The sequence below is a fragment of the Aegilops tauschii genome, chromosome 4 (assembly GCF_002575655.3).
Source record: "Aegilops tauschii subsp. strangulata cultivar AL8/78 chromosome 4, Aet v6.0, whole genome shotgun sequence".
Lineage (NCBI taxonomy): Eukaryota > Viridiplantae > Streptophyta > Magnoliopsida > Poales > Poaceae > Aegilops > Aegilops tauschii.
This window is the reverse complement of record NC_053038.3, coordinates 44686756-44710265: the sequence shown is the minus strand read 5'-3', so window position 1 is coordinate 44710265 and position 23510 is coordinate 44686756. Positions and strand designations below refer to the sequence as shown.

The 23510-nt window shown below is 47.1% G+C and overlaps 1 protein-coding gene across 2 annotated transcripts in view; it reads left to right on the top strand.

Annotated features, from left to right (window-relative positions):
- LOC109765438 (uncharacterized) overlaps positions 1-23510 on the top strand; it is a 63848-nt gene that overhangs the window by 4327 nt on the left and 36011 nt on the right. The window lies entirely within an intron of this gene.

Below are 23510 nucleotides of genomic sequence, written 5' to 3'. Positions count from 1 at the left end.
CATTAACATTACGTGGGTTTTTTTTTTACATGAAGGCCATCATGGCTGCTTTATTAATAATAAGATGCTTACATCATCCACTAAAGCAACAGAGAGAAAATCAGGGGGTGTGTCCATCCACAAAGACGGAGGTTCCACACGTCCCTTCTGAGCTAATACAATGAGCAACCGTATTCGACTCTCTATTACAATGTTCTACTTCGACCTTCCCAAAATCTTCCATCAAGTTACGACATTCATCAAGGATTGGAGCAACCACCATAGAATGCCCACTGTTGCTTTTTAGAGACTCAACCACAATCAAATTGTCCATCTGGATCAGAAGAGAATCTATCCCAAGCTGTAGAGCTAGCTTAAGGCCTTCTACCAGAGCAGCTGCTTCTGCTGCTACAATATCGGCTGCATATTCAAGCTTGGCTGTGGATGCAGCAACGAAGGAGCCAAGGTGATCTCGAATGACAGCTCCACATGACCCTGAGTAACTTTCTTCAGTAAAGGATGCATCAACGTTAAGTGACAACTGACCAGATAGAGGCTTCCACCACCGATTCATACGCGGCATCGTGGCAGGCTTCCCGTTTGCGCGCACATAGTTTAGTGCTAAGGCTCGGATTGCTGGACCAGTTCTCACCGGCGCTTGCACCTCTTCCTTCTTCACAATTTGACGCCGCTGCCACCACAGATACCAGCTAGTAGCCGCGATCATCTTCGGGATTTGAACCACGTCCAAATACTGCTTCCTATTAGCCGCATTACATCGCAGGTACTCTAAGATTTCTGGTCCTGACCGGTGTGGTGTGCATGTCTGTTCTATGGTTTCAATTAAGCCCAGCACGCGCCATACTTCTTTTGCTCGACTGCACATGAATAGGGCGTGCGCTACATCCTCTATATGTATCTGACACACTAGGCATTGACCGGAAGTTAAGATATGGCGATTAGCCAGTACAACCATACATGGAATAGCATTGTGAAGGCATCTCCATACGAATATTTTCACCTTCCCTGGCATTTTAAGATTCCATATGATCTTTCATATTGGATGTGACACTGATCCACTAATTCCTCATGTACTTGAGTTCTGGGCCGAATAGGAATCCTCCCACTGCCTGTAGTAAGCCGCTCGGACGGTAAAGGTACCAGACTTTGTGAGATGCCATGCGACAAAGTCATCTGTATCGTGCTGGAATAAAGGAATTTGCAGTATTCTTTCTGTATCAATGTTCCAAAAATTGTCCATGATAAGTTGCTCATCCCATCCTCCAATGACCGAGTCTATCAATTCATTCACAGTGGTTAGAATTCTGTTGTGCGCACCGTAATTATCTTCCTAGAACAGTTGTTTGGGATCCAACTATCCTCCCAAATGTTGATCTTCATGCCATTTCCCACTCTCCAAATACACCCTTTTTTGAAAGTCTGAATGCCAGCCCATATACTCTGCCATACATAGGAGGAACCTTTCTTGAGTTGGCAGTTTAGGATATCTTCAGATGGGTAGTACTTGGACCTTACAACCCTGGCACAAAGAGAGATTCATAATTCTCAATGAGTCTCCAACATTGTTTCACGAGCATAGCCAAATTGAAACTATGAACCTCGCGAAAGCCTAAGCCTCCTTTCTCCTTCGGAACACACATCTTCCACCAAGCGAACCAATGCATTTTTCGCTGGTTTTCTCCATCACCCCACCAGTAATGCGACATGGCATCAGTGATTCCTTTGCAAAATTTGTTAGGGAATTTGAATACACTCATCACATACGTTGGTATGGCCTGGGCTACTGCCTTAATCAATGCCTCTTTCCCGCCATAAGATAGTGTTCTTTCCTTCTAACCGTTCACCAATTTTTGGATTCTCTCTATCAAGTGTTTAAAGCAATCCACTCGATCCACACCTATCATTGAGGGTAATCCCAGATATTTATCAGAGAGAGATTCTGTCATAATATCAAGTGTCTGGCATACCTCAACTTTGTCCTCCACATCTGTGTTTGGACTGAAATAAATAGATGATTTGGCCGCTCTCACCCTGCCCTAAAGCCGTACAATAGTCATCTAAAATCCCTTCAAGGCAACATCATTCGTATCATCCTCCCTCATGAGAATCAAGGAATCATCGGCGAAGAGTAAATGAGATATTACCGGGGAGTCACAACACACCTGTATTCCTTTCAAACCCCCCTGCTACTCTTCATGAGAGATGAGTGCCGAGAGACCTTCCGCACACAGCAAAAGGAGGTATGGGGACAAAGGGTCCCCTTGTCTTAAACCCCTTGTAGGAACAAAGGGTTCTGTTTCATTAGAGTTGAACCAGACCTTATAATCGACCGAGGTCACACATGACATGATTAGACCAATCTATCGCTCATCGAACCGCAACTTGCCAAGGATTGCCTTTAGAAAAACCCATTCAACATGTCATACGCTTTATGCATATCAAGCTTCACAGCACATAGACCAATTTTACCTTTCCTTCTCTTTTTCATCATGTGTAGACATTCATAAGCCACTATAACATTGTCCGTGATTATCCTCCCTGGTACGAAGGCACTTTGAGTCTCACTAATAATCTGTGGAAGGAAAGGTCTCAACCAAGCAGCTAGCATTTTTAGATGACTTTGTGCACCACTTTGCAAAGACTCTGTCTGAATTGAGAGGCACTGTCTACAAGGTAATACAATATAAGAGAACGTGTATAACTAAAGTTCTTACACCCACCCTCAACCTCAACCGTGTTCCGCATGTTGAGATTTTGCCGATAGTTCTCAAACAAAGGTAACGGCAACGGCTTGATGAAGATGTCTGCAAGTTGATCTTTAGAGATGAACTTCATCTGGAGTAGTTTTGTGTGACACGTTTCTCTGACAAAGTGGTAATCAACCTTGATGTGTTTTGTTCGCGCATGAAATACTGGATTGGAAGAAAGGTATGTAGCGCCAATATTATCACACCAAAAAACAGGTGGTTGTCGCTGAGGTACTCGCAACTCACGAAGCAAAGACTGTACCCAAATAAGTTCTGCGGTTGCATTAGCCATAGCCTTATACTCAGCCTCTGTACTACTGCGAGATACCGTGGCCTGCTTGTGGGCACTCCAAGCAATCAAGTTAGGGCCAAAAAGACTGCATATCCCCCCATGGATCGCCGGTCATCAGGATTGCCTGCCCAGTTTGCATCTGAAAAAGCAGAAAGAACGTCAGAGGTAGCAGGCCGAAGATGCAATCCATAAGAGGCTGTCAGGCAAACATAATGAAGTATGCGCTTGACCACTGTACGATGCAAGTCCCGAGGTTCATGCAGATATTGGCAAACACGATTGACCGCAAAGGCAATATCTGGTCTGGTGATAGTGAGATACTGCAGGCCACCAACAAGACTACGATACTCATTAGCATCATCAGGAGATAGAAGATCACCATGAACAGCAGAAAGCTTGTCAATAGCAGACATGGGTGTGGAGGAGGGGTTGCACTTGAGCATACCAGCACGACGTAAGAGATCCAAGGAATACTTCTTCTGAGTGAGATAAAGTCCATCAAAAGTGTGAGCAACCTCCAATCCTAGAAAATAATGAAGCTTCCAAGGTCCTTAATAGAAAAAATCAGAACAAAAAGCTGAGAGAAGACGATCAGCAGCAGGCACTGAGGAACTGACAAGGATGATGTCATCAACATAAACCAGAAGATAGATGGTGACATCGGAGCGCTGGAAAAGGAACAGTGATGTATAAGTCGTCGATGGAACAAACCCATGAGCATGGAGAGCAGTCGCAAGACGAGCATGCCAAGCACGGGGAGCCTGCTTCAGACCATAGAGTGCTTTGTCCAAGCGACAAAGGTGATGAGGATGATCAAAATCAACAAAACCTGGGGGCTGCCTCATATAAACTTCCTCCTCTAACACACCATGAAGAAAATCATTCTGGACATCCAATTGTCAGAGAGACCAGCCGCATGTAACTGCCAAAGATAACAAGAGACGGATGGTAGTGGGCTTGATAACTAGACTGAAAGTATCCTCATAATCAAGACCATGGCGTTATTTGAAACCTTTAGTAACCAGACGTGCCTTGTAGCACTCAATGGATCCGTCAGAATGCTTCTTCACTTTAAACACCCATTTAGATTCAATGATATTAACACCAGGAGGAGGAGGAACTACACGCCATGTTTTATTGTGTAGTAGAGCATGGTACTCTTGTTCCATGGCAATCCGCCGGTGTGGAATACTCATAGAAGCTTGATAATGTCGAGGTTCATACGTGAGATCCGAGACTGCATGAGCCATGTAGGTCTTTGCTTTGAGTGTCGTGTATTATAGTGGTCTTTGCTTTGTTTTCTTTTTAGTGCCACAATCATCTTTTGCTGGACAGACCTTTTGAGAGACACACACATTTATTCGCGAGTTATTAGAATATTCTATGTGCTTCACTTATAATCTTTTTGAGAGTTTGATAATTAGTAATGGCAATATGCACGGGTTATGTAATTGGTCCTAATATGATAGGTATTCAAGAGGGATATAATAAAAACTTCCACATAGATCACTGAATATGATAAGTTTGATTCCTTGCAATAGTTTTGTAATATTAAGATTGTAATATGTGTGAGGTGTTGGGGAACGTAGTAATTTCAAAAAAAATCCTATGCACACGCAAGATCATGGTGATGCATAGCAACGAGAGGGGAGAGTGTTGTCCACATACCCTCGTAGACCGATAGCGGAAGCGTTAATACAACGCGGTTGATGTAGTCGTATGTCTTCACGATCCGATCAATCAAGTACCGAACGTACGGCACCTCCGAGTTCAGCACACGTTCAGCTCGATGACGTCCCTCGAACTCCGATCCAGCCGAGTGTAGAGGGAGAGTTTCGTCAGCACGACGGCATGGTGACGATGATGATGTTCTACCGACGCAGGGCTTCGCCTAAGCTCCGCTACGATATTATCGAGGTGTAATATGGTGGAGGGGGCACCGCACACGACTAAGAGATCAATAGATCAATTGTTGTGTCTATGGGGTGCCCCCTACCCCCGTATATAAAGGAGCAAGGGGGAGGCCGGCCGGCCCTTGTTGGCGCGCCAGGAGGAGGAGTCCTCCTCCTAGTAGGAGTAGGACTCCCCTCTTTCCTACTCCTACTAGGAGGGGGAAAGGAAGGGGGAGAGGGAGAAGGAAAGGGGGGCGCCGCCCCCCCTCTCCTAGTCCAATTCAGACCAGAGGGGGAGGGGGCGCGCGGCCCCTCCTCGCTGCCCCTCTCTCTCTCCACTAAGGCCCAAAAGGCCCATTACTTCTCCCGGGGGGGTTCCGGTAACCCTCCGGCACTCCGGTTTTCTCTGAAATCACCCGGAACATTTCCGGTGTCCGAATATAGTCGTCCAATATATCAACTTTATGTCTCGACCATTTTGAGACTCCTCGTCATGTCCGTGATCACATCCGGGACTCCGAACAAACTTCGGTACATCAAAACTCATAAACTCATAATAAAACTGTCATCGTAACGTTAAGCGTGCGGACCCTACGGGTTCGAGAACTATGTAGACATGACCGAGACACGTCTCCGGTCAATAACCAATAGCGGGACCTGGATGCCCATATTGGCTCCCACATATTCTACGAAGATCTTTATCGGTCAAACCGCATAACAACATACGTTGTTCCCTTTGTCATCGGTATGTTACTTGCCCGAGATTCGATCGTCAGTATCTTAATACCTAGTTCAATCTCGTTACCGGCAAGTCTCTTTACTCGTTCCGTAATACATCATCTTGCAACAAACTCATTAGTTGCAATGCTTGCAAGGCTTAAGTGATGTGCATTACCGAGAGGGCCCAGAGATACCTCTCCGACAATTGGAGTGACAAATCCTAATCTCGAAATACGCCAACCCAACAAGTACCTTCGGAGACACCTGTAGAGCACCTTTATAATCACCCAGTTACATTGTGACGTTTGGTAGCACACAAAGTGTTCCTCCGGTAAACGGGAGTTGCATAATCTCATAGTCATAGGAACATGTATAAGTCATGAAGAAAGCAATAGCAACATACTAAACGATCGAGTGCTAAGCTAACGGAATGGGTCAAGTCAATCACATCATTCTCCTAATGATGTGATCCCGTTAATCAAATGACAACTCATGTCTATGGCTAGGAAACATAACCATCTTTGATCAATGAGCTAGTCAAGTAGAGGCATACTAGTGACACTCTGTTTGTCTATGTATTCACACATGTATCAAGTTTCCGGTTAATACAATTCTAGCATGAATAATAAACATTTATCATGATATAAGGAAATAAATAATAACTTTATTATTTCCTCTAGGGCATATTTCCTTCATGAGGTACTAGTGAGTAATTATGGTTTAGTAAGAATATTGGTGTTAAGATTTGTGATTCCCAAAGCATGCACGTTGTTGGGAATCGTAGCATAATTTAAAATTTTCCTACGCTCACCAAGATGCATCTATGGAGTCTACTAGCAACGAGGGGAAAGGAGTGCATCTACATACCCTTGTAGATCGCGAGCAGAAGCGTTCCAATGAACGTGGATGACGGAGTCGTACTCGCCGTGATCCAAATCACCGATGACCGAGTGCCGAACGGACGGCACCTCCGCTTTCAACACACGTACGGTGCAGCGACGTCTCCTCCTTCTTGATCCAGCAAGGGGGAGTAGAGGTTGATGGAGATCCAACAGCACGACGGCGTGGTGGTGGATGTAGCGGGTCTCCGGCAGGGCTTCGCCGAGCTTCTGCGAGAGAGAGAGAGGTGTTGCAGGGGAGGAGGGAGGCGCCCAAGGCTGTAGGTTGCTACCCTCCCTCCCCCCCACTATTTATAGGACCCCTGGGGGGCGCCAGCCCTTGGGAGATCAGATCTCCAAGGGGGGCGGCGGCCAAGTGGGGGGGAAGGGGTGCCTTGCCCCCCAAGGCAAGGGGGAAGCTCCCCCCTAGGGTTCCCAACCCTAGGCGCATGGGGGGAGGCCCAAGGGGGGAGCCCCAGCCCACTAAGGGCTGGTTCCCTTCCACTTTCAGCCCACGGGGCCCTCCGGGATAGGTGGCCCCACCCGGTGGACCCCCGGGACCCTTCCGGTGGTCCCGGTACAATACCGGTAACCCCCGAAACTTTCCCGGTGGCCGAAACTGGACTTCCTATATATAATTCTTCACCTCCGGACCATTCCGGAACCTCTTGTGATGTCCGGGATCTCATCCGGGACTCCGAACAACTTTCGGGTTTCCGCATACATATATCTCTACAACCCTAGCGTCACCGAACCTTAAGTGTGTAGACCCTACGGGTTCGGGAGACATGCAGACATGACCGAGACGCCTCTCCGGTCAATAACCAACAGCGGGATCTGGATACCCATGTTGGCTCCCACATGCTCCACGATGATCTCATCGGATGAACCACGGTGTCGAGGATTCAATCAATCCGTATGCAATTCCCTTTGTCAAACGGTATGTTACTTTCCCGAGATTCGATCGTCGGTATCCCAATACCTTGTTCAATCTCTTTACCGGCAAGTCTCTTTACTCGTACCGCAATGCATGATCCCGTGACTAACGCCTTAGTCACATTGAGCTCATTATGATGATGCATTACCGAGTGGGCCCAGAGATACCTCTCCGTCACACGGAGTGACAAATCCCAGTCTCGATCCGTGCCAACCCAACAGACACTTTCGGAGATACCCGTAGTGCACCTTTATAGTCACCGAGTTACGTTGTGACGTTTGGCACACCCAAAGCACTCCTACGGTATCTGGGAGTTGCACGATCTCATGGTCTAAGGAAAAGATACTTGACATTGGAAAAGCTCTAGCAAACGAAACTACACGATCTTTTATGCTATGCTTAGGATTGGGTCTTGTCCATCACATCATTCTCCTAATGATGTGATCCCGTTATCAATGACATCCAATGTCCATAGTCAGGAAACCATGACTATCTGTTGATCAACGAGCTAGTCAACTAGAGGCTTACTAGGGACAGGTTGTGGTCTGTGTATTCACACATGTATTACGATTTCCGGACAATACAATTATAGCATGAATAATAGACAATTACCATGAACAAAGAAATATAATAATAACCATTTATTATTGCCTCTAGGGCATATTTCCAACACACGTATGGTCTCTAGTTATGCTAAGAAGTTGGAGCATGATTTATTATTGATTGTCTCCCTTCTGAGTGGCGGTCGGGGACGAGTGATGGTCTTTTCCTACCAATCTATCCCCCCTAAGGGCATGCTAGTAGTACTTTGCTTCGAGGGCTAATAAACTTTCACAATAAGTATGTGAGTTCTTTATGACTAATGTGAGTCTGTGGATTATACGCACTCTCACCTTTCCGCAATTTGCTAGCCTCTAGTAAGGCTCTTTTTGGCCTCTTATATATATATATATCCTCATTGGGACTAACCTATTAACCCAGTGTCAAGTGCGAGTTTTTTTGCTTGTTTTTGGTTTTCCAGAAAATCAGTACCAAACGGAGTCAAAACGCTACGAAACTTTTTGACAATTTTTTTCTTGACAAGAGAGACCCTAGAAGCTTCGGGAGGAGACAAGAAGGCAAACAAGAAGATGGCAAGGCAACCCAGCGCACCCAGGTGGGTAGGCGTGCAAGGATACCTTGTGGGCCCCTCGTGGCTCTGTCTGACCTAATTCCACTTCTATAAATTCTCAAATATTAGGAAACCACCCAGGAGCCACCCAAAACACTTTTTCCGCCACTGCAAGTCTCTGTCCTTTCGTGATCCCATCTGGAGGCCTTTTCCAGTATTCTACTGAAGGGGGAATCAATCAAGAAGGGCTTCTACATCAACCTTACTTCCCTTCTGATGATGTGTGAGTAGTTCACCATAGACCTATGAGTCCATAGCTAGTAGCTAGATGGCTTCTTCTTCTTCTCTCTCTCTCTCTCTCTCTCTCTCTCTTTGATCTTCAATCCCATGTTCTCCTCGATCTTCTTGGAGTTCTATTCGATGTAATTATCTTTGCGGTGTGTTTGTTAGGGTCCGAAGAATTGTGGGTTTATGATATGAATATTTATGTATACTAATGGAGTCTTTTCCGAACTTTATTATGCATGATTGTTATAGCTTTGTATTTCTGTCCGGTCTATCCGTTTGGTTTGGCCAACTAGATTGATTTATCTTGTAATGAGAGAGGTGCTTTGTAATGGGTTCAGTCTTGCGGTGCTCTATATCCCAGTGACAAAGTAGGGAAAAGACACGTATTGTTGCCCTTAAGGGTAAAACAACGGGGTTTATTCGTATTGATTGGGTTTACTTTGTCTACATCATGCCATCTTGCTTAAGGCGTTACTGTGTTTTATACTTAATACCATAGATGCATGCTGGATAGCGGTCGATTGGTGGAGTAATAGTAGTAGATGCAGGCAGGAGTCGGTATACTTGTCTCGGACGTGATGCCTATATACATGATCATTGCCTTGAATATCGCCATAACTATGCGCTTTTCTATCAATTGCCAGCAGTAATTTGTTCACCCATCGTATGCTATGTGTTCGAGAGAGAAGCCTCTAGTGAAAACTATGGCCCCCGGGTATACTTTTATCATACATGAAAGGATCGATATAGTTGACTAGAGGGGGGGTGAATAGGCAACTAACAATTTTTAGCTTTTCTTTACCAAATTAAACTTTGCATCAAAATAGGTTGTCTAGATATGCAACTAAGTGAGCAACCTATATGATGCAACGACAACAAGCACACAAGCAAGTAAGAGATATAACACAAGTAAACTAGCTAAAGTAAAGGAACGAGATAACCAAGAGTGGAGCCGGTGAAGACGAGGATGTGTTACCGAAGTTCCTTCCTTTTGAGGGGAAGTACGTCTCCGTTGGAGCGGTGTGGAGGCACAATGCTCCCCAAGAAGCCACAAGGGCCACCGTATTCTCCTCACGCCCTCACACAATGCGAGATGCCGTGATTCCACTATTGGTGCCCTTGAAGGCGGCGACCGGACCTTTACAAACAAGGTTGGGGCAATCTCCACAACTTAATTGGAGGCTCCCAACGACACCACAAAGCTTCACCACAATGGACTATGGCTCCGTGGTGACCTCAACCGTCTAGGGTGCTCAAACACCCAAGAGTAACAAGATCCGCTAGGGATAAGTGGGGGGGAATCAAATTTCTCTTGGTGGAAGTGTAGATCGTGGCCTTCTCAACCAATCCCGAGCAAATCAACAAGTTTGATTGGCTAGGGAGAGAGATCGGGCGAAAATGGAGCTTGGAGCAACAATGGAGCTTTTGGGGGAAGAGGTGGCTAAACTTTGGGGAAGAAGACCCCTTTATATAGTGGGGGGAACAAACCAACCGTTACCCCACTTCTGCCCCGAAGAGAGCGGTAGTACCGCTGTGCCAGCGGTACTACCGCTCCTCATTGCGGTACTACCGCTTGGCCCACAGCGGTACCACCGCGGTGGGAGGGCGGTACTACCGCACAGGAGCGGTACTACAGCCCCCCACAGCCGCGGCCAGTACCGTAAAACCCGACACGAAAAAGGAGCCCTCGAATCGAGGCGGTACTAGCACGAGACCACCGCGGTACTACGGCTTGGGGCCACTAGCGGTACTACTGCTCTGGAGCGGTACTACCGCTCCCAGAGCGGTACTACCGCTTGTGGCACCCAAGCGGTACTACCGCTCCGTCCCACGGTACTACCGCTGGGACCAGAGTTAGTACACACATGGGGGCTACTAGCGGTACTACCGCTCCAGAGCGGTACTACCGCTTGTAGCCCCCAAGCGGTACTACCGCTCTGGCCCGCGGTACTACCGCTGGGACCAGAGAGGGCACAATGAGAAGAGAAACAAGCCCATCATCGAAACGGAAAGGCTCGGAGGGAGGGGCAAAGGAAGTGTACGTGATGATTCCGCCCTAGCCTTTCCAAAATGGACCCCCTCTTGATAGTACGGTGATCCCTATGAAACTAGTCCACCAAACTAATCCGAAGGGACTACACCGTCTTCGCTTCAAGCTCCGAGGGGAGGAAATCGTCTCGTGCCAAAAGGATGAATCTCTAAAAAACACTCAACGCAGACGATTAATCCGCAAAAGCATTGTCATCAATCACCAAAACATCTTAGGGATAAATATGCCCTTACAATCTCCCCCTTTTTGGTGGATTGATGACAATACGAGATTTGCACAACTGGGAAAAGACAAAGGACATAAGCAAACCCCAAATCTCTAAAATATAGATGGGCTCCCCCTAGATGTGTGCCATCAAGATAAGTGCTTTGAACTGCACGACACACATACTAGGATCAACACTCCCCCTGTATTTTAGAGACCAACAACCTAAGCGAGATACAAGATAGCAGGATATATAACATAATGAAGCATATAACTCATGAGATATCAAATGACTAGAGACAAAGATAAAGATATGATAAGGATAGGGTAGCATATGTCTCACACCATATGACTCGAACTAAAGTCTCACTGAACACAAAACCAAACAAAGCACAAGGTCCAAGCAAAGCACACGGTAGCACACAACGAAAGCACAAGGTAAAGACACACTCGGAACACAACGACGCAAATCCCTAAACTCTCTCCCCCTTTGGCATCGAGACACCAAAAGGGGCAAAGAGCTAACCTACGGCTCCAGGTGAGAGCATGCTGAGGATCTCGAACATCAGGACTCTGCGTGATCATCTGCACTGCCGTCCTCGCCCAGAAACTGCTCGGCATCTGATCGGTCCACGGACAGTGCTGCTGGATCCACTCCTCCTCCTCAGTAATCTGACCCTCAGAGCCGCTAGTGACTGTCGCACCCATCTGACGCATCAGCTCCTTGTGACGTCCTCTTGCCTTCTTCTCAGCCACATGAGTCATGTACTGACCATGAGACTCCATGCAGAACAGCTTCTTCATCTTGCGTTTGAGCTTCTTTGCCCAAGAGGGCTCTGCCGCAGAAGGCTCTGTCCCAGGAGGCACATAATCCTCATCATCATCACCGGCATCAGCCTCGTCCTCGGTCTCCATGGCAGCAGCAGAAGATGGAGCTCCAGATCTACCCCAATTATCCTTCTTCCTCAGACGCTTGATCTCATGAGAGACCAACTCTCCAGTTTCCAGCTGCTCCTCAGGATAGGTATGTCTCCAGGCCCTCTCAATAAGCAACATGATGAACGGACCATAAATTGGGCACTTGCGCTCAGAAACAGCCGCCAGAAGCTCAGACCACATGACGTGAGAGATGTCCAGGGACTCTCCGGTGTTTGCGTCCTTCTCACGCTGGCAGAAGAGAAGCATGTCCACAAGGTAAGAGTGTACCATGTCCAGATTCCCAATACGAGGGAAGAGAGTCTCGCGGAAGATGCGGTGAAGGATGTCCAGATAGGTCGACAACTCATAGGTTTCCTTCCTGGTCTCAGGGTGGACCTTCCGAGTACAGTAGGGCCAGAGGGCTTGCTTGTGAGTGGAGGTGACATTTTGGTGAGGACGAAAACCAACTGGAGTCTCGAGCCCTTGATCTTCCACCTCAAGCAGCCCCATGAAGGCCTGCCACTTGACAGCTAGCACCTTTCCATTTGTCATCCAAGTCAGAGTCCTGTCTGCATCAGTTCCTAGGTGAAAAGTGGCAAAGAACTGTGCCGGCAAATCTGCATCAAAGTCCTTGTTGAACTGCATGATCCTGAGAATGTTCAACTGAGAGCACATCTGAAGGGCATCACCAAAGTACTCAAGGTCCTTCTCCATAGCATCCGTGTTGATGGAATGAACATTGATAAAGAGGTTCTTCTTAGCCTTGATCACATCAAAGTATGTGGCATACTGAAACCGGTTCCAGAACGGGCGATTGACAAGATTGGGTTCTTGGTCTTCCTCATAGGGGTTGCGCCGACGCCTGTCCCAGAATTCCTTGCTAGACATCTCAGTCACTTTCTTGCCACTTGGTTTCGGTCGGCTGGCAATCTTCTTCTTGCGAGGAGGATTAGCACTTGAGGAAGCACCCCCTGCCGGCTGTGGAGCACTGGAAGAACCACCTGCAGTCTCAGATGAGTGGTACCGCTTCGACGTTGAACGCCTGGGGTTGACACGGCGGACTTGCTGCTCAGGATGTTCATCACCTGGAACCAAACACACGGACACAAGAAACAACCAGAAGGAACGATCAAAACCAAATAAACACAACAAATATGGATCAACATGTGGTAGGAAACAATGGAACTGGGCATCCAGCGGTAGTACCGTGCCTGCTCAGCGGTAGTACCGTGCCTGCTCAGCGGTAGTACCGCTTAGCCACATAAGCGGTAGTACCGCTCCGTGGAGCGGTAGTACCGCTCCAGCGGTAGTACCGTGCCAGATGGGCGGTAGTACCGCCTGAGACGGGGCACGGTGGATCCCTACTGCCGTGGTCAGATCCGGCACTACCGGGGATGCCAAATTCAAAAATAAACCTACCAAACATCAATCCAAAGAGTCTAGTTGCCTTCTCCAACCTACTCAAGCCTAGATTTGGCCAAAAATCTAGAGATGCAACTACTATTGCCCCTAAAACGCGAGATCTGAAAACTAGACAAGAAGAGAAGAGGAACGGGGGCAATACCGGCATCCATGGCAAGAGGACGAGGTGGGGATCGACTCCACCGAAGGAAATGGAGAGGAACGGTCCGGAGACGGAGGGCCGCCGGAGCCTTCCCGCGGCGAGATGGCGCTGGAGAGAGAGGAAGAGGAACCAGGGGACGAAGCAAATGGGTATGGGGTGGAGGAAACCACCCTTGCCCACGACTTAACCCCATGGCCCCGCCCCTCAGCGGTAGTACCGTGGTGAAGGGCGGTAGTACCGCTTAGCCACATAAGCGGTAGTACCGCTCCGTGGAGCGGTAGTACCGCTCCTGCACAACGGTAGTATCGCCCAGCGCAACTCAAACCAGACTCAACACATATGGTGCAAAACGAAAGACGGGAAACAATGGCAAGAAGACCAACAAGAGCACTAGCAAGAGAACAAGAATCACACGCCTCTATACGAGAGGGTGGTGGCCGAGGCCACCTATGTTTGAGTCACTTGGTATGGCACCGCGAAGAATTATCCTTGGGCCCATGACCAAAGCCCGTCTTTGAAGCACAAGTACCATCAAAAAAGGTTAATGTGAAAGATTGAGATCAGTTTATGCATTGTGGGGGGAGGGAAAGTTCATGGAGAGAACAACACTCCCCCTACGTCCATGCCTACACCTAGACAAGAATGCACAATGAATGTGAGGGGTGTGCAAAGGTTCAAACCACATTGCTCGAATCAATGATATTTAGCTCATGCCTTAACTCGCAAAATCTTGCTTCATCCAATGGCTTCGTGAAAATATCTGCAAGGTTATCATGAGTGTTGACATAGTTGAGCTCGATCTCCCCTCGCCTAATATGATCCCGGATGAAGTGATACCGAATCTCAATATGCTTTGTCTTGAAGTGTTGCACCGGGTTGAGAGAAATCTTGATAGCACTTTCATTGTCACACCAAAGAGGCACTTCGTCACAAATGACACCGTAATCCTTTAAAGTTTGCCTCATCCATAAGAGTTGTGCACAACAACTTCCGGCCGCCACATACTCCGCTTCGGTGGACGAGAGAGACACACAACTTTGCTTTTTAGAAGACCAACTTACCAAAGAGCAACCAAGAAATTGGCACCCTCCGGAAGTGGACTTCCTATCCACTTTGTCTCCCGCCCAATCGGAGTCCGAATAACCTACAAGCTTGAAGTTTGCTCCTCTTGGGTACCATAGGCCAAAGTTTGGGGTATGAGCCAAATATCGAAAGATTCGCTTGACCGCCACAAAGTGGCTTTCCTTAGGTGCGGCTTGAAACCATGCACATATTCCCACTCAACATGATATCCGGTCTAGATGCACAAAGCTAAAGCAAGGATCCAATCATAGAGCGATATACCTTTTGATCCACCGCTTTAACATTGGGATCAATGTCAAGTTGGCACTTGGTGGGCATTGGAGTGGAAGCCGGCTTGACATCACTTAGCTTGAATCTCTTTAGCATGTCTTGAGTGTATTGGGCTTGGTTGATGAAGGTTCCTTCTCTTCTTTGTTTGATTTCGAATCCGAGAAAGAACTTCAACTCTCCCATCATAGACATCTTAAACTTTGAGGTCATGAGAGCGGCAAATTCTTCATTGAAGGCTTTGTTAGGGGAACCAAAAATAATATCATCAACATATAGTTGGCACACAAACAACTCCCCTTTGACCTTCTTAGCAAAAAGAGTGGGGTCGATTTTCCCGATTTCGAATCCACGATCTTGTAACAACTCCGTAAGATGCCCATGCCACGCACGTGGGGCTCGTTTAAGGCCATAGAGCGCCTTATGGAGTTGATACACATGATCGGGGAAATAGGGATCTTCGAACCCGGGGGGTTGTTTGACATATACCAACTCATTTATGGGACCATTAAGAAAAGCACTTTTCACATCCATTTGTTGTAATGTGAAATTATGATGAGAAGCATAGGCAATCAACAAACGAATAGATTCAAGGCGAGCGACGGGGGCAAAGGTTTCACCGTAGTCGATACCCTCGACTTGGGAGTAGCCTTGTGCCACCAAATGAGCCTTGTTGCGAACAATGATTCCATGAGCATCTTGCTTGTTCTTGAATATCCACTTGGTTCCAATGACATTATGATTCCCGGTTGGCCTTGGCACTAACTTCCACACTTGGTTATGTTCGAAGTTGTTGAGTTCTTCATGCATGGCGTTGAGCCAATCCGGGTCCTCAAGCGCTTCATAAACCTTTTGGGGTTCGACACAAGAAAAAAACGCATGATGTTCACAATAGTTTGCTAATTGTCTACGAGTGCTTACCCCCTTTCTTAGGCTTCCAACCACATTCTCCATGAGATGACCTTTGGTGGTGAGCTTGGAAGCGATCTGAGCGGCACGACGCTCCAATTCCTCCTCGGAAGTGAAGTGAGGAGGGGTTACTTGATCATCTTGAGCGTCGTCTTGAGCTTGTTCTTGATCTTGAACTAGCTCGAGGGGAAGAACTTGACCTTGGGCATCATTTGGTGGATCACCACCATCTTGAGGTTGATCTTGCCCTTGATCTTGTTCATGAGGTTGAGGGCCTTCACTTTGTTCTTCGGAAGCGTGTGGGTCTTGGGTTGGTGATGGCTCCACTTGAGTGGAGCATTGTCCTTCTCCTTCGGCCACAAGGGGTTCCTCAATGGGTAGGATATATCCAATACCCATTCTTCTTATGGCTTGGGGAGGAATTTCATCACCTACATGACAAGTACCACTTTGCTCCACTTGGGAGCCGTTATTTTCATCAAACTCCACGTTACACGTCTCCTCAATAAGTCCCGTGGACTTATTGAGAACACGGTAAGCATGGGAGTTTGTAGCATAACCAACAACTATGCCCTCATGAGCTCTAGTCTCAAATTTAGACAAACGAACACCTTTCTTGAGAATGAAACACTTACACCCGAACACCCGAAAGTACTTGAGGTTGGGCTTGTTACCGGTGAGGATCTCATATGGAGTCTTGTTCAAGCCTTTGCGAAGATAGAACCGATTTGAAGCATGACACGCGGTGTTGATGGCTTCGGCCCAAAAGTTGTATGGAGACTTGAACTCCGCCATCATGGTCCTTGCCGCATCCATCAACGTCCGGTTCTTCCTCTCCGCAACACCATTTTGTTGAGGGGTGTAAGGTGCGGAATATTGATGCTTGATCCCCTCATCACTGAGAAACTCATCCAAGGTGTAGTTCTTGAACTCGGTGCCGTTGTCACTTCTTATTGTCAAGATCTTTGCATTGTGTTGACGTTGGGCTTCATTTGCAAAGTCAATGACGGTTTGTTGGGTCTCACTCTTCCTCTTGAAGAAATACACCCACGTGTATCTAGAATAGTCATCCCTGATTACCAAGCAATACTTTCTACCCCCAAGACTATCAAAGGATGGAGGCCCAAAGAGATCCAAATGAAGGAGCTCCAACGGCCTCTTCGAGTAAATAAGAGTCGTGGGAGGGTGAGCCTTCTCATGAATCTTTCCTTCGATACAAGCACTGCAAGCACGATCTTTGGCAAAACTAACGTTCGTTAGTCCACGGACATGGTCCCCCTTGAGAAGACTTTGCAAAGATCTCATATTGACATGGGCTAAACGGCGATGCCAAAGCCATCCCACGTCAACTTTAGCCATTAGGCATGTCGCGGTCTTAGTGGGTCGCTCCGAAAAGTTAATCACATAGAGACCGTTCTCGACATGCCCAACAAAGGCTACCTTAAGAGTCTTGCTCCACAAGAGGGCCACGGTATCAATATCAAAGAAGGTGTCAAAGCCCATGATAGCAAGTTGACGAACGGAAAGTAAATTGTATGCAAGGGACTCAACTAGCATGACCTTCTCGATCGTGAGATCATGAGAAATGACAACTTTGCCGAGTCCCAATACCTTAGAAGATGAGGCATCACCCCACTCGACATTGGTGGGCATAGATGGAATCTTGTGCACGTCCACCACCAAGTCCTTGCTTCCGGTCATATGATTTGTGGCTCCACTATCGAGCAACCATGATCCCCCACCGGAAGCAAACACCTACAAGAGATCAATGCTTGGTTTTAGGTACCCATTTTGTAATGGGTCCTTTGATGTTAGCAACAAGGGTCTTAGGAACCCAAATAGACCATTCAATGTACTCATGAGGAGAACCAACGAATTTGGCATAAACATGCCCATCACTAGCACGGCATAACACATAAGAAGGATTAAAGTCGCCGGCTTTGTTGGAAGGAGTGGCATTGCTCTTCTTGACACCGCCACCCTTCGCATTGTTCTTCTTCTCCTTGGAAGCACCCTCTCCCTCCTTCACAAAAGTTTGCCTGAGAGGAGGAGGTCGCTTGGTCCTGTCATTCTTCTTCTTGTTCTTGGGATTGGGTGCGAACCCAATCCCCTCCTTGGCCACAACTTCCTTTTGATTGCTCAAGAGGTCGTTGAGGTTCTTCTCACCTTGTATGCATGACACAAGGCCTTTCTCAAGTTGCTCCTTCAACTTAGCATTCTCCTCAACAAGATGCACATGCTCACAACACGGGTTAGTAGCATTTGCATTATCAATTAACACCATATGAGGAAAGGTGGCTTTCTCCTTTGTTAGCTTCACTTGGAGTTGATCATGAGACTCCTTGAGGCTAGCATGAACACCCTTCAAGACTTTGTGAGCCTTGTCGAGAATGCCAAACTCCTCTTTGAGTCTAGCAAGATCAACCCCAAGTTTTGCCTTCTCGGAGTTTAGCACACGAGACACAACAAGAGCATGATCAAGATCTTTCTTTAACTTAGCATGATCATCGTTGTATGACTCCTCAAGAGCCAAACGAAGACCACGCTCTTCGTCAAGAGCATTGGAAAGATCCGAAATCTCATCGGCATAGTCACGACTATGCCCCTCCATCTTAGAGATGGTATCTTCGTGAGCCTCGATCATGTCATTGGCTTCACCAAGTTGTTCCAAGAGAGCAACGAAGTGCTTCTTGGATTTACCCTTGAGTTTACCCATAAAGATCTCAAACTCATTTTCCTCCACATTTGTCCCCTCATGTTCATCAATGCTATCCGTCGAAGAAGGATGATTAATGATGGTAGTTTTGATGTTGGAGGTTACCTTATTGGTGGCTTTAGCCATGAGGCACTTGGCGGTGATGTTCTCATTGGGTGAGTCGAAGAGAGACACCCGTGGAGTCTTCGCAATGGCAACGGAGGCCATGGCAACCGACTCACTATCTTCATCATCGTCATCATCCTCATCCTCATTGTACTCTTCTTGAACCACCAACGCCTTGGGAGGAGTCTTCTTGGTGAAGTTGCTCTTGTTGGGGAACGACTTGGCCTTGTCTTTTCTAATGAGCTTGCCACCATTGTCTTCCCTCTTCTCGTAAGGGCACTCCGCAACAAAGTGGCTCACATTGCCACAATTGAAGCAAGTCCTCATCCGTTGCTTGCCCTTTGCGCCACTTGAGTTGCTTTTGTTGAAGTTTGGCCTCGTGTTCTTCTTGCTCCAAAATTGCCTTGAAGCAAGAGCCATGTGTTCATGATAGGCATACTTCGTATCTTCGAGGTTGCCCTCCTCTTCTTCCTCTTCATCCTCTTCCTCCATACTAACCTTGGCCTTTAGAGCAAGGTTGGGCTTCTTAACTCTTTGAGAGCGAAGAACCGCATTGTCGGCGGTTTTGTCCAAGATGCTCATAGCCACAAACTCATCCAACACTTCACTTGAGGACAAGGTGTGAAAGTCCGGCCTTTGACGAATTACGGAGGACATGGCTTTGTGGTAGGGCATCATTGCCTTGAGGAACTTGCGCTTGATCCAATTGTCATCCGTGTCCTTACTTCCATGATCTCGGAGCGAGACCGCGAGTTTGGTTACTCTCCGAAAAAGCTCACGAGGTTCTTCATCTTCTTTCATTGCAAAATCGTCAGCTTCATCTTGCACCACTTCATAGTTGGAGCGTTGAATGCTTGCGCTTCCCCGATAAAGGGAAACAACTTGGAGCCACGCATCTTTGGCCACGGTGTAAGGCCGGAGATGAGGAAGATCTTCGGGTGGGATGTCTTCTTGGATGATGAAGAGAGCATTCTCATTGAATTGATGATCCACAACTTCTCTAGGAGTGAAGTTACTTCGGTCATGCGGATAAAAGCCTTCTTCAATGATTCTCCAAAGGTTAGTGTTCACATGATTTAAATGACGCTTAAAACGATAGACCCAAGAATCAAAATCTACATTCTTCTCAATCTTAGGGGTCGGGCCGGCATGATTCAAATGAGTGGAAGGGAGCAGTCCACCATAGACAGGTGGAGGTTCCACATGGGCAAAGATGCCGGTCCCATTTTTATCACTAGAACAAGGAGCCTTCTCGCTCGAAGCTTCCCCCTTGTCGGAGGTAGCATCCGTCACCTTATTAGCGGGATCACCCACTTTCAACGGTGCGGTGGTAAGTTTAAGCCCTTCTAAGAATTTATTCAACATGCTTTCGACCTTGGTCGTCATGGAGGTTTTCAATGTGTCCAACACCACATTGAATTCCTCACGAGAGACCGCGGTTCCCCCATCTCCCGTAGACGAGACTGGATTCTCACCGGAGTGCTCCTCCGCACCGTCTACGACGTCAACCATACTCTTTGGACGGTAAAGTCCTTAATAAAGAGACGAGGCTCTGATACCAATTGAAAGGATCGATATAGTTGACTAGAGGGGGGGTGAATAGGCAACTAACAATTTTTAGCTTTTCTTTACCAAATTAAACTTTGCATCAAAATAGGTTGTCTAGATATGCAACTAAGTGAGCAACCTATATGATGCAACGACAACAAGCACACAAGCAAGTAAAAGATATAACACAAGTAAACTAGCTAAAGTAAAGGAACGAGATAACCAAGAGTGGAGCCGGTGAAGACGAGGATGTGTTACCGAAGTTCCTTCCTTTTGAGGGGAAGTACGGCTCCGTTGGAGCGGTGTGGAGGCACAATGCTCCCCAAGAAGCCACAAGGGCCACCGTATTCTCCTCACGCCCTCACACAATGCGAGATGCCGTGATTCCACTATTGGTGCCCTTGAAGGCGGCGACCGGACCTTTACAAACAAGGTTGGGGCAATCTCCACAACTTAATTGGAGGCTCCCAACGACACCACAAAGCTTCACCACAATGGACTATGGCTCCGCGGTGACCTCAACCGTCTAGGGTGCTCAAACACCCAAGAGTAACAAGATCCGCTAGGGATAAGTGGGGGGAATCAAATTTCTCTTGGTGGAAGTGTAGATCGTGGCCTTCTCAACCAATCCCGAGCAAATCAACAAGTTTGATTGGCTAGGGAGAGAGAGATCGGGCGAAAATGGAGCTTGGAGCAACAATGGAGCTTTTGGGGGAAGAGATGGCTAAACTTTGGGGAAGAAGACCCCTTTATATAGTGGGGGGAACAAACCAACCGTTACCCCACTTCTGCCCCGAAGAGAGCGGTAGTACCGCTGTGCCAGCGGTACTACCGCTTGCCACTATAAGCGGTACTACCGCTCCTCATCACGGTACTACCGCATGGCCCACAGCGGTACCATCGCGGTGGGAGGGCAGTACTACCGGACAGGAGCGATACTACGGCCCCCCACAGCCGCGGCCAGTACCATAAACCCGACACGAAAAAGGAGCCCTCGAATCGAGGCGGTACTAGCACGAGACCACCGCGGTACTACGGCTTGGGGCCACTAGCGGTACTACTGCTCTGGAGCGGTACTACCGCTCCCAGAGTGGTACTACCGCTTGTGGCACCCAAGCGGTACTACCGCTCCGTCCTGCGGTACTACCGCTGGGACCAGAGTTAGTACACACATGGGGGCTACTAGCGGTACTACTGCTCTGGGCGGTACTACCGCTTGTAGCACCCAAGCGGTACTACCGCTCTGGCCCGCGGTACTACCGCTGGGACCAGAGAGGGCACAATGAGAAGAGAAACAAGCCCATCATCGAAACGGAAAGGCTCGGAGGGAGGGGCAAAGGAAGTGTACGTGATGATTCCGCCCTAGCCTTTCCAAAACGGACCCCCTCTTGATAGTACGGTGATCCCTATGAAACTAGTCCACCAAACTAATCTGAAGGGACTACACCGTCTTTGCTTCAAGCTCCGGGGGGAGGAAATCGTCTCGTGCCAAAAGGATGAATCTCTGAAAAACACTCAACGCACACGATTAGTACGCAAAAGCATTGTCATGAATCACCAAAACATCTTAGGGATAAATATGCCCTTACAATATATAAAATCCAAAAGTACCTTGCTGCAAGTTTATTTCCTTTATTTTATTTTATAATTTATTTTATCTATATATCACTATCAGAATTAATCCTTACAAATAACCACCAAGGGGATTGACAACCCTCTTGTTTGCGTTGGGTGCAAGTATTTGTTTTTGTGTGTGTAGGTGTTTGCTACCTCTTGAGCACAGCGTTGGTTTTCCCTTGAAGAGGAAAGGGTGATGCAGCAAAGTAGCGTAAATATTTCCCTCAGTTTTTGAGAACCAAGGTATCAATCCAGTAGGAGGCCACACGCAAGTCCCTCGTACCTACACAAACAAATAAGAACCTTGCAACCAACGCGATAAAGGGGTTGTCAATCCCTTCACGACAACTTGCAAAAGTGAGATCTGATAGAGATAATAAGATAAATATTTTTGGTATTTTTATGATATAGATTGGAAAGTAAATATTGCAAAATAAAATAGATCGGAAACTTATATGATGGAAAATAGACCCGGGGGCCATAGGTTTCACTAGTGGCTTCTCTCAAGATAGCATAAGTATTACGGTGGGTGAACAAATTACTGTCGAGCAATTGATAGAAAAGTGCATAATTATGAGAATATCTAGGCATTATCATGTATATAGGCATCACGTCCGTGACAAGTAGACCGAAACGATTCTGCATCTACTACTATTACTCCACACATCGACCGCTATCCAGCATGCATCTAGAGTATTAAGTTCATAAGAACAGAGTAACGCATTAGGTAAGATGACATGATGTAGAGGGATAAACTCAAGCAATATGATATAAACCCCATCTTTTTATCCTCGATGGCAACAATACAATACGTATCGGTTCCCTTTCTGTCACTGGGATCGAACACCGCAAGATTGAACCCAAAGCTAAGCACTTCTCCCATTGCAAGAAAAATCAATCTAGTAGGCCAAACCAAACTGTTATTCGAAGAGACTTGCAAAGATAATAAATCATACATAAAAGAATTCAGAGGAGATTCAAATATTGTTCATATATAATCTTGATCATAAACCCACAATTCATCGGATCTCAACAAACACACCGCAAAAAGAGTTACATCGAATAGATCTCCAAAAGAATCGAGGAGAACTTTGTATTGAGAATCAAAGAGAGAGAAGAAGCCATCTAGCTAATAACTATGGACCCAAAGGTCTGAGGTAAACTACTCACACATCATCGGAGAGGCTATGGTGTTGATGTAGAAGCCCTCCGTGATCAATGCCCCCTCCGGCGGAGCGCCGGAAAAGGCCCCAAGATGGGATCTCACGGGTACAGAAGGTTGCGGTGGTGGAAATAGGGTTTCGTGGTGCTCCTGGATGGTTTCAGGGTATAAGGGTATATATAGGAGGAAGAAGTAGGTCAGTAGAGCTGCGAGGGGCCCACGAGGGTGGGGGGGCGCGCCCAGGGGCAGGCGCGCCTCCTTGCCTCGTGGCTTCCTCGCTTCTTTCTTGACGTCCACTCAAAGTCCTCTGGATCACGTTTGTTCCAAAAATAACTCTTCCGAAGGTTTCATTCCGTTTGGACTCCGTTTGATATTCCTTTTCTGCGAAACACTGAAATAGGCAAAAAAAACAGCAATTTGGGCTGGGCCTCCGGTTAGTAGGTTAGTCCCAAAAATATAATAAAAGTGTATAATAAAGCCCATTAAACATCCAAAACAGATA